The sequence below is a fragment of the Labrus mixtus genome, chromosome 5 (genome assembly GCF_963584025.1).
Source record: "Labrus mixtus chromosome 5, fLabMix1.1, whole genome shotgun sequence".
Taxonomy (NCBI): Eukaryota; Metazoa; Chordata; class Actinopteri; order Labriformes; family Labridae; genus Labrus; species Labrus mixtus.
In genome coordinates this window covers 29,185,148-29,199,450 of record NC_083616.1, presented here as the reverse complement: position 1 = coordinate 29,199,450, position 14,303 = coordinate 29,185,148, and the positions used below count along the sequence as shown (strand labels likewise).

At 42.1% G+C, this 14,303-nt stretch overlaps 1 protein-coding gene across 2 annotated transcripts in view; it reads left to right on the top strand.

Annotated features, from left to right (window-relative positions):
* Nucleotides 1-14,303, top strand: part of LOC132974677 (netrin receptor UNC5C-like) — a 241,343-nt gene that overhangs the window by 164,236 nt on the left and 62,804 nt on the right. The window lies entirely within an intron of this gene.

The window sequence follows — 14,303 nt, the reverse complement described above, 5'->3', positions numbered from 1 at the left end:
TGAAGCCCTTATTACAAGAGAAACAAGCTCGAGTACACACACACACACACACACACACACACGGTACACAGAGAACTATAAATGAGATTGGTACCATATTCTTCCACCTCTGACACAAATAAGAAACGTTCATAAATTTAACTCCTTGGTTGAAATTGTCAAGATAAAGCAAAATAAAAGACGTATTTGTAATTATTTAAACGCAATGGTCATTATACAATTCAATCATGTTAAAGGGATAGTTCAGTATTTTTGAAGTGGGGTTGAATGAGGTTCTTGTCCAGAGTAAGTTTATTAGCACCTCACTTTTTCATGTTATTGATCATCATCATCATTGATTTTTAAAATAATTTACAAGCTTTCTGGCTGAGTTTCATATTTCATGTTCGATGTATAGTAGCTTTAGTAAATAAAAATAAAAAGTCATCCTCAAAAAATCACACGAGGAGCAACATGCAGTGTTTCAAATGGGTACTACATGAAGTAGAGCTGTCTCCCCCCGCACCCACCTTACTAGAAAAATGCCTGTAGGCTTGCCGAGGTTGTTATATCTGAGCCGCTCCCTCGCGTGCTTCCATCGCTGTAAACACCTGTTGGATTGCTGTTTGCCTGGCAAACCCGAGGGGCGTCCAAAACGTTCGTTTGTCCATCGTCTTTCGTAGTTTTCAAACTGAAGCCTGTATGTTTTGTGAAACATCCTTGGATTTCATTTCCAATTCTCTATCCTCTCTAGTCCGTCTGTCTGTCATGCGTGGCACGTCATGGTTTTCAGACCTTTACTTCCAGGTCACTCCTTCTACACCTCCTTCACCTTTTTTAAGCTTCTTTATTTCCCCCCATTTATTCTCACAGAACACCTGAGCCACGTCTCAGAGTGCAGCCCATCCCATCAGTGCATCTCTGTAACATCTGGTTCTTTGATGCGAAAGAAAGAACTTTTGAGAGCTTGCAGTTGCCCGAGTTTCTTGTTTTCACACGTGCACACATTTGTTTTGACACAAGGACCTCTGGATTGAAATATCGCCCTTGCCGACTTCCTCCTTACTTTTGTCTCTTTCTCCTTCCTGCTCTCGCCTGCATTCCACAAACGACTTTCACTTTCATCCCCATGTTTTCCCCAAGTGTTGCTCTAATGAATTACCCCGCTATATCTTCCCCCATCTACTCCCCATTCAGCACCCCCAGACTCCTTCTTCTCCCCCTTCATCCTTCTTTCCCTAATTGTTGACATAGCATGGAAATTCCAAATTGGCTCGGCTCTACCTCAGCTCTCCCTTACCTCCTCATTACCTTTTCATTTGTCCTTTTCTCCCTCTCCACGGGCTCCCGCTCTCCCCCTCCCTCTGGCGCTTCCGCTTCCCTCTTTGTTGACATTGTCGGGTTAGCTTTAATGGATCACCCACAGATATCTGCTGCTAGCCCTGCACTCCCCTGTTTCCTCCTCCTCCTCCTCCACCGTAATCACCGGCCCTCCTAACTCTCTCTCTCTATCTTTCTCTCGCTCATTCTTCCAACCGCTGTTGAAATACCTTTTCTCTCTCCGGCCTTCTCTGCAGATCGTTCCCCCATCCATCTCTCCCGCTCTCTGTCTCTCCACTCCTGGATGTTGACATGAGAGGCTGAGTCTAATAGATCACTGTGAAGCATCTGCACCTGTGTTAAATCTCAGAGGAAGCGCTGCCTGTGTGTGTGTGTGTGTGTGTGTGTGCGCCTGCAAGTGTGTGTGTGTGCGTGTGCACCCTAGAGAAGCCACTGCAGGCTTTCTGTTCAGCACATCTGTGACCTCCTTTAGTGCTGAGCCACTTCCTCTCTTTTCCTCTCCTTCAATTCACCTGCCTCTACTTGTTGTCCCATCCTCTTCTCTCTATCATTTATAAGCTTACATTGCAGAGTGGAACCATTAAAGGCTTTATATCTATATATTCTTTGATCCAGCAGATGTCGCCCTTGAGCACCAGCGTGAAACCAAAACAACTCGCGCTGCATTGTTGTGTTAGCATGCTAATGCTAGCGATCTTTATTATTCTCGTATCTTCACACTGCATGTAAATTTACCTGAAATGAGCGTGATCTAGAAACACAGTTAAGCAGTGAGTACAGTATGTTATTCTTCTTTTCTCTAGTCCCTCAATTAAACAACTTTTATACACGAGGGGAGGAGTCAGCCGGCCGTCCCGGCGATGTAAACAAACTGAAGATAGGACTCTGAAAACTCTGAAAACATCACAGACAGTGGGACTCGGGTGTTACACCCATTGTAGACAGTCATGACTCACATAGTTATTTTCAGAGGATATACTTGATTTATATTATATTTAAGTGTGAAAAATCACATAGAAAGACTTTAACTTAGTCGCCATATTTGTAGTTATTTTAGTTCCTAAAGAGCACATGTGCTGAATCTTGCAAAGCCAATTCTGCACTGTGTCAAAACACAAAGACGTGATATGAAGAGCCCCGAGCACAAGTAAAGAAAAGTCCTCATATATCATAGGTTTGTTCCATGCATCATTCAGTAGAAATGTACTGTGGTGCAGTGGAGTAGTAGATTATAAATAGGCCTCTGTAGGCCCATCTCAGTCCTGACTAGGGTGTCCTCTAGTATCCCAGTTCTGTCTGCACGGGACACCTTGGAGAGCGCGTTGTAATTCCTCACACTCCGCTGCACATCGGGGGATTCTGTCTTTTTTTATATATACATGCTTCCTTCCTCCGTGCCCAGTTACATTTTAATTCCTCGAGGTACAGTACTCTTTTAAAGAACATTCTCACAGTCCTCGTTCTTTACATGAACAAGACCTCTGAGATTTCTCCGCTCTTGCCCACACATTGAATTAATTCTTTGCAGGTTCAGTGGGTAACACAGCGGAGGATATACAGATTTTTAGTTTTTTTCAACCGTGAAGTTTAAGAGTATCCTGTGAAAAAAAAAAAAACGTTGCCGTTAGTAGAACATATTTCTCCTCTGTGGTTTTTAAAGTCTGTGTAGATGAAATCAGAGAGGAGAAATTTCTCTCAACACTTACTCAGTAACTTTTAGGCTCTTTTTTTGGGCGGGAGGTGGGCAGGGACAATTGGGCTCAATTACACCGCATAACCCCGACCTCCCCCCCCGGCAACAAAAAGATCAAGCAATGAAAGCTTTAGACGTCTTCAGAGTATATTCTGTGGCTCTGCTAGTGAGTTGAAATGATGACATTTAGCAGAGCACATCAAGCATGAGTGCACCTGCAGGTACGTGGAGATGATTCACGGAAGACAGCTTTAAAAAAAACACCTTTTTCAAATCTGGAGAGAGAAAAGAAATGGACGGAGTTGAGAAGGGGGGATGACATGCAGCAACGCGCCGAGGTCAGATTTAAACCCACTGTCTCTGTGCATGGGGCGCACGTCATAACTGCTTGCTCCCTATCCCTCTTCCTGCATCTTATCCCATCTCTCCCCCTATCCCTTTCCAAGCCTGGCGCAGTCTAGGCCTGTGAAGACAGTTTCGTCATGAGCCGGGGATCCGGCCAAAGATTTCTGCCTTTTAATGAGGCAGTTTTTTCTTACCACTGTAACTTTTGCTGCTTTGCTAAAGTGCTCATGATGGATAGGCCGGATCTTTGTAATATAGCAATAAGTAAGGTCTTTTACCTGCTTTTTGTAACATAACAATGAGTAAGGTCTTTTACCTGCTTTTTGTAAAGAGATAAAACTTGTTATGAGGTCACGCTATACAAATAAAAATTGATTGATTGATTGGCTATTGGCGCCCCTGAGATGTCGTCTTTTTAAAATTTTTCCTTTGTAGAGGTGATATTAACTACGGTGGTCGTTCTTTATATTGTGCAAATGAAATCAAATGTCACTGTACTTCTCATAACTGGGTAACATTTTTGTGGATAAAAGGAGTTCTTGATTGGTTTATGGAAGGAATAATGCAATAAAAACTTTAAATATAACAACTTTAAAGTTTTTTTTTATCAAAGGTGTCTTTTAGACCATCAGTGTGTGCAGGTCAGCTGGCGACCCAGTTATGTCAGTGTTGTTAATTAGGTCTTTATGTCACTCGCCTGGATCTAGTTAATTAAGCTGTCAGAGCCTCAGAAATCCCATGTTGGCATGCACACACATCGGCAATGACACACGCCCACACACACCTCACCCACTTCCATCCTGTATATAATTGTGCACACATATATAGCGAGTGACCTTAAGTTAACCTGCACAATCTGGCCAGTCTGCCCAGTCCTGGCATGTATTGTATTGTGGTGGGCTCGGTGGCTGCAGTGAATTCCCCTCAGTAGCATGTGGGCAGCAGGATTGTCCTAATCACCTCCCAAGTGGAGCGAGGATGCAGACACAAGCAGCAGGACACATGGCCAATTAAGACAGGGATGTGAAATGGCACAGATAGAATGTAGGTGACTGAAAGTCACACTTCATACAATCAATGTAATTCTCTGGCAAGGTCATAATTAACAAGTGTTACAAAGAAATCCACACTGGAAAATCTCTTTCTGTTTCTTGGCATTGTATTTTTTATATATGTTGTCCAGTTTGCCTGGCTACTTTAGTTAGTTCAATTTTCTGTTGTCCATCTGTATCTTTGCATGAGGCATTCCTGCCACTTATCTGACTTATGTCAGAGACAGCCCCTCTTCAGTCTTCACTCAATCCCTTTTTTAAATTCCTTAATGGAGTATTTAAAGATCCAAAGTTATCTTTATTTTCACCTTTCATGTTGTCAGTCTGTGAAACCCATATTGTGGCTTTGTGTTATTCACAGCTCATACAAACTCTTTATTTATCTCATACTGCGTCAGTAAAAACCTGTATTTCAGCTCCTGCCTGGAAATATTTTTTTCAGCTGCTGTCTCTTTAAGAAAACCCCTCCCCATGTGCTCACTTTCTTCTGATTGGTCAGCTGCAGAACGCTGCAGGGCTGCCAGGGAAGGCTCCTCTCCAGCGCTGGGAAAATAGAGACTATGTACAAGGTTTCAGTGGCTTACTGTACGTAGGGGCTTGAAGGTTTTCTATCGGAGGGACTATCGTGTGATTTGCAGAACAAGTCTTTTGCGCCCTCTGCAGACTCATCCTGGGATTACTCCAAAATACGTTTACCTCGTGATCTGAAACTTTTCCCACATTTAGTATGGGCATCCATCATTTTAACACTTTATGTTAGTTTTAAAAAGGGTGATCAGCACAATAGGTCAACTTAAAGGAAGTGACAGTTCTTTGATTGCAAACCAGCGGGAGTCTGTTTGTCTCTTCTTCTTCATGTTCGTTGTGCGTCGTCTTAGAGACGAAAGTCCCGGAAATGTAGATGAAGTCAGGAGCATGTTAAATTTAGGTTATTTTGTAAAGAGAATGTATATTATATGGCTGTAGAACACGAAGGGAATAAATCTAGAATAAGAGTTGGGTTAGGGATGCCTAACAGGAAGTAAAAGGTAGATGTGGCGGGTGAGGCTGAGAAGAAAATTATTCCAGAGGTTTTGTTGGCATTCATGTCACTTTCATCAATTATATAACTACGACAACCCCAGACGCATTACGCTGTAAGTCACCAGTTAACACGGTCACACTTTGAACCATAACACCCACTAAAGTTAACTTCAGTTAATTATTAATTGAATTAATTGATTAACGGTGCCCCGTCCTCTCTATAATCAGAATTTGAAGCTTACAGCTACAACTGACTCCATGTTGGAAGTCATGTACTGTATTTGCTGTGACATTCCCCCGAGTGTTTTGGTTTCATTTGGAGAAGCTTTTTAAAACAATCACCATTTTTTGATTTTTTTCACGACGGTTATTCTCCTGCATCTGTTTAGAAAAAGCAGAGTCCTTTTGTTCATCTTATCACAACCAGCTAATTGTTTTGTCTAAAACACACGCACACGCTGTCTCTCTTACACACACGCACACACACACGCACACACACACACACACGCACACACACACTTCTCACCATATTCATGTGCGCTGTTGGATTAAATTTCTATTAGCTCTCCTCGATTGAGTTTGAAGATTGTTGATTAGCCAGTAATGGCCTTTGTTACTGCACTAATGAATAGCTTGATTACTATTCTACTTAGGCTACACATCAGGAGGCGCCCCATGTGTGTGCATATGCTTCTGCTTGTGTGTGTGTGTGTGTGTGTGTGTGTGTGTGTGTGTTTGTAGGCGTGTGAGGCATTTGTTGGTATTATCCTCTGATAAACACACGGGCAGTTATAGCCAGTCGTCTGCGCTCGTGTCAAAAAGCCGATGGCAGCGGAAGAGAAGGATGGATGGTCTCATCTGCCAACATTCATCCCTCATTTTCTCTCTCTCTCTCTCTCTCTCTCTCTCTCTCTCTCTCTTTCTCATCAGTCTCTCTCTTTCTCTTTCCTTCTTCATTCTGACTGTGGCTGTGTCTCAATAATTTCTCTCCAACCTGCTCTCTGTTTCTTCAATCTCTCAGACATGCCACTTTTGTCTTTTTTCTATTTGTTTGATGGTCTTTCATTCGTTCGGCCCTCCTTTCTTTCTTTCTGTCTTTCTTACTGTCTTTCTTTCTTTCTTTCTTCTTTAATGTCCTACTTCTCTCTATTATCTCTCTCCGACTGGACGGACCTAATTCCTGAGAATTGGGGCTGGCATGTTGCAAACACCAACACTCGATGTTTGTATTATGAAATACACAAACAGACCTGTGTGTGTGTGTGTGTGTGTGTGTGTGTGTGTGTGTGTGTGTGTGTGTGTGTGTGTGTGTGTGTGTGCACGTGTGAGTGTTTGATAATGGAAACAAGCATGCCAATTATGGTGATGGCTCTCCAGATGCCAGTCAGAGCCAACAATAATGAGGGTGGCACATCTGGCAGTGCTGTAGACATGTGTGCGGGGGGGGGGGGGGGGGGGGGGGGGGGGGGTAGTGAGATGATCGGGATGGTTTAGCTGGAATTATAGTTCACAGGGGAGCTGACACGCACACATCTCCGTAATGTCTTAATGAATGCACGGAGCCGAGAGTCACACAAAGTCAAGAGGCAGATTTGAATTGGAAATGAAAGAGAAGTAAATGTCACACGGGTTCATTTGAGAGAGCTTGAATGTTAGTGCGAATTCGCCGAGAAGTATCATTTTTAGATTTGTCTGGCCTTTCACCCACTGGTACCGACACTTAAACTATAAAACTTGAGTTTAAATGACCTGAATGAACCAACATTTGGCTCACTCACGATCTCCACACCAATCCAAGATTAACGTTTGCAAAGTTCAACCACAGGAAGTTTTCACCAATGGGATTTTTCTTCATCTACAATCAAAGGCCACATTTCACAAAAATGATCCACTTATTTTTATTTTTTGTTCGTTTTTCTTTTGTTTTGTTTTGTTTTGTTTGTTTTTCCTTTGTTTTACTGTATTTTGTTTTGTCCTGGATTTATGGAGAGGTGAAGTGTACCTCTTGTGTTTTTGTTTGTCTATTGGGTGTTACTATAATACTAATTAAAAAATTTTAAAAATAAATTATCCACTGAGAACACAATCATTTCTCAGTTGAGTGTTTGAAAATGTCTCTGTTCAGACGACAAAGTTTTGATAACATGCACATGGATCCGCAAAGGCTACCAAAAAACACTGTAGTATCCATGCCAGGCCAGTAGTTGGCGGTGTGACATGTGCACAAACTTTTCCTTCTAGAGCAGCCTTTACCAAACTTAAAACTGCTGCGGCCCAATTTGAAATACAAAAGTACTCCGGGCCACTGCTATCACTTTAGGGTGAATTATTGGACATGACAACATGATATTATGGGAAGATAGACACCAAAGTTTACTAAACATTATGTCCATGAATAGTCATGACAGGCCTTACTAATCACTTAAAGGGTTGGCTCATGGTAAATCATCATTATTGTGATATTTATTGTATTTTTATTCTTGGTGGAGGACTTTCTCGCGGCCCACCTGCAGTACCCACAAGGCCCACCAGGGGGCCGCGGAAGCACTGTTCTAGAGAGCAGTGAGGTGTAAACGTACAAGAAGTAGCTAACGCATAAACGTTTGTGTTGACGGAGGATGAAGTCGGGGGATGCTACTCCCAAGTGACCTCAAACGACAACGAGAGAATTTCCCGATTATTTGTCAAAAGGTGAACTGGTTAGCAAAAGTGACCGGGCCTTTCATTGAGATTCATTCAATCAATCAATCGATCACTATTTGAAGAGTTCATTTGCCAAAAATAGATAAAAGCCATTCTGAAAAAAACAATGCCCTGATAGTTTTGATTAGCATTTTAATAGAGCTGCTATGTGTTCCAGAACCTGTTCTGGTGAAAAAACCCAAAACAGTCTATGGGAAACTTGGTGAAAGCTTCAGTCTGAATGATATTACCTGAAATAAACAATAACTATAAAACTCCAAATCACACTTTTCATTTGTAAAGTGCCAATTCATAACAAGCGTTATCTGGAGACGCTCTGGAGAATAAGATGCAGGATTTGTATTCCTCGCGTTCCTGTCGTCCACACTTCCTCGCCGCTGAGGTGGAGGTCGGAGCAGGCCATGCATGGATGATGACGGCGTGCCATAACCATGTGTGACCATGTGCACATAAACCCCACAGCCTTTCCAACTCTTGGAAAATATTTTTGCAACAAGACAACATGCAGCCAGCAATGATATTTCCTAAACAGCATATTTGGCAAATTAAATTCGAAGTATGTGAAGGTATAATCTCTGGGAAACAGGGATGTCTGTGCAAATATTAAATTAAGGCACAGAAAGCCTCTCATGATCCTCAGAAGCAGAGTCTTTATTTATAGTTTTATGAATCATTGTTTCGGGACATCCTGCCTTCTTTTCAGATAATTCCATCCTGAAGATGATTCAGTCAGACGTTTGCCAAAAATGAACGCTATGAATAAAAACAGATAGAAAATGGAGGTATGACTGTGCAGCTTTTCCATTTTGCTTTTCATTTCAAAAATGTTACTGCGAAAATCTTCTTTTTTTTTTCTCAACTTGTTTTAACTCGTCTCGTCTGTGTCTCTCTCTCTCTCTCTCTCTCTCTCTCTCCATCGTTTCTCGCTCTCTGCCTTCTCAAAGTGACAAAAAGCTTAGCTGGCGCGGGGTTGGTGGTGATGTGGTGGCGGGGGTGTGGGATTATTCCAAACATGGACGAACACTCTGTCCCCCCTCCCACACAGGAGGAAGAGTAATCACTACAGGAGCTCTTTAACCCACTCATCTGTGGTCTTATAGGGATCCAGATAATATAGCTAATCAAGGGGATAATCCTCAGTGACGAGCGTATTAACACTTCAGTGATTCATTGGCTCACTTACACACACACAGACACACACACACACAGACACACACATAGAGGCACACACGTCCAGCTTGTTTCCGCCCGCCCGTCTCTGATTCCAGATTTTCTGTTTTTTTTTTGTGTGTGTGTGTGTTCCATTATACAAACATTGTGTGTTTGGTGTTTGTGCCTGCTCTCTCTTTGAAAAATTAATGTTGTGATCCAGTAGCAGATTCTATCCTCAGACCGTGTATCTCTGCACCCTTATCAACTCCCATATGAGTCCCTTTTGTAGTGGCTCTACAAAGCATGTCATATTTTAGCATTTGTCACAGATATTCTCTCGCCTTTTGTTATCTCACGCCTTGCTCTGTGCTCCGCCGTTTGTTTTGCCTTTGCTATAGACTTACACTGTGCTCTTTTATTTTTTCTTCTTTTCTGTGTGACTGTGATGTCGCTGTTCTCTGCAGCAGATACGCCGCGAAGCCTTGCATTTCAAAAACACTTTGTGCTTCTTTTAGAGTGCAACAAAAGGGGGGAATATATATCTATGTATCTATATATCTCGGCTTCACTTTAATCTCTCACAGCGTGCCATCAAGCCTTTTGTTGCGCTGCCAGAGAGAAGATGCATATCTTTATAGATATGTGCAATACGTTACACTTCCTGCAGGCTTGATACCGCACAATATAAGATGCAACATTTGTCCTTAAAGACTTTATATGTGATTTTTCACACTTAAATATAATATAAATCAAGTATATCCTCTGAAAATAACTCTGAGTCATGACTGTCTACAATGGGTGTAACACCCGAGTCCCACTGTCTGTGATGTTTTCAAAGTTTTCAGAGTCCTATCTTCTTACATCGCCAGGACGGCCGGCTGACTCCTCCCCTCGTGTATAAAAGTTGTTCAATTGAGGGACTAGAGAAAAGAAGAATAACATACTGTACTCACTGCTTAACTGTGTTTCCAGATCACGCTCATTTCAGGTAAATTTACATGCAGTGTGAAGATACGAGCATAATAAAGATTGCTAGCATTAGCATGCTAACACAACAATGCACCGCGAGTTGTTTTGGTTTCATGCTGGTGCTCAAGGGCGACATCTGCTGGATAAGAAAAAAATCGCATATAAAGCCTTTAAGATGAAGGCAAGGAAAACATATGGAGGCTTTTTGCATGTTTGAAATGTCACTCCTTATAGGCTCCTGCAGTGTTCATGATTAAAGAACTGAGGGGAATACGACCGTCTTATCTCACACATCCTTTACCTGACGCCAAATTACAATCCCAGTCGCGGGGTCAAGCCGGAAAAAAAACACCCGATCAAATGTCTGTCTGATTGCTCAAACAAAGCCTGAATGAGAGGTAAAGGAAAAAGGAGGAATGGACTCTTCTTGAACCTTTTCCACAGAAGCCCTTCATGGTTGAATCAAAGGACAAGCGTATTACTGATGTGAGTGCACATTCTGCTGTGTCAAAGGTGCGATCACACACTGTCTGTGGGGTCTCCACAGGCGTGTATAATGCCATTATTTCATTTATATACACCGTGGCAATAAAGCAAAGGCAGGTGGTGTTGTTCTCCGTCTGTGTGTTTGTGTGTTTGTGTGTAGTGATGTGTGGATAAAAGAGGGAGACAGGTGATGTGGGGGCGAGAGTTAAAATAATAAATACACATTCTCCCCTGGGGTTGGTTTGATCCAATCAGCCTCTCTCTGCTAGTGTCCCACACACACACACTCACACACACACACTGCCTCTAACACCAGCTGTGGCTAATGATGCGGTGGCAGCGGCGGTGTTGCCACCACATGCGGTCTCTTTTGTCTGAGCCCGAGCGGAGCACACGTCAGTCTTACATGCTTTAACCCTCAGACATCATCGCAGACTGAGGCTATTTCCAGAGCGTTATGGTATAAGAGCTCATTACCTCTGCGGGGGAAGGTGACGCCATTTTGCATTTTTATGCAGCAATCCCTCCTGGGCTCGACAGAAAAGTTTAGACTCAGAGCCATAAGTTGTTTGCTTTAAAAACTAATTTCATTAATCCCCTACAAAGTCAACCACAACAACAGGTGATCAAACACCGGAGCTGCTTGTCTTGTTCCTTTGGGGGAGAACTTTTTAATTATAGATTAGATACCATAACAGTAACTTTCTGTTGATGCTGGCGATAACTTCAGTTGCTGGATGCTGCAAAATCCAAAAGGACCTTTGATTCTAAAGTTAGTCATTGCAATATGAGAATTTATGAATCACACATCACAGAAGTCTGATTTAAAGGCAAAAAATAAGGAATGTTTTTAATTGTTAAAAATGAATTATTTCTCACTCAAATTGGCTATCGACTAACGTCTGTCAGTATTCAAAACATATCTTATCATGTGTCTTATTGGGCCATGTTCACTGACATTTTTTAAGCTAATTTCTAAACCAGATGACTTTGCAAATTGAAACAGCAAAGAGTGACGCAGCTCGTAGCGCGGCTCACCGTGAGCTGTTTATTGACGATCCTCTGAGTTGTTGTGCTGCTCCTCAATACAAAGCACAACACTTCAGTGTGTCCACCTTCAATAGAAAAGTACTAGATGTCATATTGTTTGCGAGGGGGAAACTGAAAATCACTGAAAACACTGAAATATTATTTTTTTGGGTATTTTTCTGCCTTTAATGGAGAGATAGGACAGTGTATAGAGTTTGAAATCAAGGAGAGAGTAGGGAATGACATGCAGGTAAGGAGCCACAGGTGGGATTTGAACCTGGGTCGTCTGCTTGGAGGACCATAGCCTCCATACATGGGGCGAGCGCACTAACCACTGCACCACCAGCGCCCCAAAGACTGAAATATATAACGCTTGCATGCTTTTAGGACACGATATCTCTTACAGGTGTCTCTAGAGGGCACTCCAGAGAACAAAGTTAGGTTCAAAGTTCTTCGAAATGTGCGACGAAGACGGTCCAAGCTCCCATTACTCTCCAAGAACTTGTACTGGCATGATACAGAGAGTCGGGAACGAGAGCGAGTGGTTGTGTAATCGAGGCTCTGGACTGATCTGAACACCTCTCAGTGCCAAGTCTCATTGAGATGATATTCAACATAACGGGGATGAAGTTTTAACAGTGTAGCTTTTTATCACTTTTACCTGGAATCTGTGGCTCGTCTCCCAGACATTTACCAAAAGGACACTTTAATAATTCCTTTTATTAGAGAGATTATCAGCTTTTGAGAAGCTTCAGAAACAGATGAAGTGCTCCCACAATGCACCTGTGTGTTACTAACTGGTCTCAATAGGCTCTGTTCTGTGTTTCTAGGTTAATCATACTTAACGGTAAAATATATAATATCTGACTTTCAGAGTAGATGTCCAGTAGATGCTACGCCATAGCAACAGTCTCTAAGAGCAGAAGATTTTCTTCCACTGATTTTCTTCCGCTGTCCCTAAGCACTTATAACAGCAATGATAACATTATATAATACACATATACATACATTTATCCACATACAGTCAGTGAACACAAATAATCAAGGTCATGCAGCTGAACCTATTAAACCACATAGTCATAAAGAGTGCTATGTGTCATTCTAATGTGTTATCCCAGTAACAGTAGTGAAGTAGGCTATGAATGGAAACCACATTGTACTGAACTCAGCCTTTTCCCCCCTTCATGGTGCATTTAATCTTTTCAAGTTTTAGATGGAACATGACTTCCTTCATCCAGCTGGCATGGGAAGGAGGCTCAAAGATCTTCTTTCTGTTCCCTTAAAGGGATACTTCACCCGTTGAAACATGAATCTGTATTGACATTGGGTCATATATGTAGTAGAAAACACAAGACCGGCCTGTCGTCAGCAGCTTATCATCTTTCTCCATAGAGCCTGTTAGCATAGCTTCCAAGCAATATGGCGGGCGGTAAGTTTCGATTCTGGGAGTGAGTTCCCACCCACTGATCTGTGATCGGTCTGTAGCTTCAGTGGTCGAAAATATGAGGAACTAGCGTTGTAGTTTCACCCCACTAACACCTTCCAGTGACACAAAAATCGTAATGTTTGCGTCACTGGAAGCTCCTTTTCAGACTCAGAAATACAAAGATTTCCCATCTCAGGGGAAAATTCATTCAAAAATACTACCAGGTTTCTAATGATACAAAGATTAATGCAAATGGGTGACGTATCCCTTTAAGGAACAAAGCATAAGGATTATGTTACCAGTCGTGTTACATTTTCAAGAGTTGAACATCTTTAAGATACTTTAATTTTACTAGTTGAAGTTGTGTTTGTTTTCACACAAAGCCCCCCCCTTGCATAAGACAGTGCCCCAGTTGGACCAACCCGGTTTGGATAAAAAGTCTGCATCTGCCCCCGCATCCGAGATACTCTATTTGATCCTTGCTCTTAAGTGCTACATGTAAATGAGAACCACTTTTGCGTTCCAGAGATGCATGTTTATGTGATCTTACTGTTGACCTTAGATCTCTGAGAAACAGAGTGCAAAAAAACTGTTTTACAGTCAGATCTTTATTTGTGTTTTGTATCCAAGCGAAGAGATTATGTGTCTCTTTAAATCCGCACCACAGAACAGCTTATTTAACATCCTGACCGTGAATAAATATAAATCCATAAAACACACATGGCCGCCGCTTTGATTTATTTTAAAGCGCCTACACTCTTTTTTTATTACAATACAAAGGATAAGCTTGTCCGGACATATTATATATATAAGTGTTTTGTTTGTTTAGTTGTTGCTGTTTTCCTCCAGTATAACCTTTACTGTGTAATAGAAACTGAAAGGTCACACAGCGTCTCACTTCACTTTAAGGATTCAAGAGCTACAGTGCGCCCGTGGCCAAAGAGCACTACCAAATCTCTAAAGATCAGAGGGAGAAGCAGGTGGAATAACTGAGAGAGAGCGAGCTGACAGCCTGCCCGGCTCGAGCGGCGCTGAACTCACTGAAGAATATAACACTGAATTTTTCTCTCTTTTCTGCATCTGAGATTTCCATTTCCTTAATGCG